At 39.2% G+C, this 855-nt stretch overlaps 1 protein-coding gene and 1 long non-coding RNA gene across 5 annotated transcripts in view; both read left to right on the top strand.

The window, feature by feature from the left end:
* The window catches only part of LOC116697215 (uncharacterized), a 142360-nt gene that overhangs the window by 40832 nt on the left and 100673 nt on the right, over positions 1–855 (top strand). The gene's annotated exons all lie outside the window — the stretch shown is intronic.
* phf6 (PHD finger protein 6) overlaps positions 1–855 on the top strand; it is a 13705-nt gene that overhangs the window by 833 nt on the left and 12017 nt on the right. The gene's annotated exons all lie outside the window — the stretch shown is intronic.

Here is an 855-nt window from a genome sequence, read left to right as displayed (position 1 = left end):
TTTTTTGTGTGTGTGAGTTTAAAAAAAATAACCCATCCAGTTTCGTTTGTGTACTATTAAGGATTTACCAATTTTTTTTTTACTTCTCATATTTATTGAATCTTTGGTGCCTGAAGCGCACAGTGGACACCATTAAACAGCAAATGACCGCACACATTTAGGTTTCGAGCTTCTCATATACTTTAAAGAGTAGTGATGAATTTGCAACCAATCTTGCGTTAAAAAAAAATGCAGCTGCTAATGATACATTATCAATATTCAAAATCACCCCAGCTCCTGGTGATGTGTATGTCTGTACTGCTTATCACAACAGGCACTACAGTCTAAAATGGCACATTTTCACTGATTTAATTTTTTTTTTTTACACAATGTTAAAGCTGCAAGTTTGGTCAGACAAGATATGGTAGAATATTGGAGCAGACTGAGAATGCAAAATGGAAAACGTGTTTGCAGTAAAACTACTCATGGGGGTGTTGTCTGTAATTAGAAGTAGCCCCTATGTGTAAGATAAACAGGACCGCATTAGATCTGGTGTGATTTAGATGTTCAGTCTGATTTCTACCTGTGATGGCTGTTGTTAATCGCCAGCCTGGGATGTTAAGATATTGTCTGCAACTGCCACCTTTTTTATGAGCAACGTTGATTGCCCTCCTCAAATATAAGCATGATCTCACACAATTCTGATATTGGTCAGCAGTTTTAGCAGACTGTGGGTTTTTAGTATTCATACAGGCCACAGCACAGACAACCCAAATGAACTGTGCTGGGGTTTGATGGCACGAGATGGCGCAGTGGATATGACACATGCTTGTGGTGTGGGAGGCCTGGGTTTGATTCCCACTGCAATACATCAAC

Source organism: Etheostoma spectabile, chromosome 10 (assembly GCF_008692095.1).
Source record: "Etheostoma spectabile isolate EspeVRDwgs_2016 chromosome 10, UIUC_Espe_1.0, whole genome shotgun sequence".
Lineage (NCBI taxonomy): Eukaryota > Metazoa > Chordata > Actinopteri > Perciformes > Percidae > Etheostoma > Etheostoma spectabile.
This window is presented reverse-complemented; position numbering and strand designations above follow the sequence as displayed.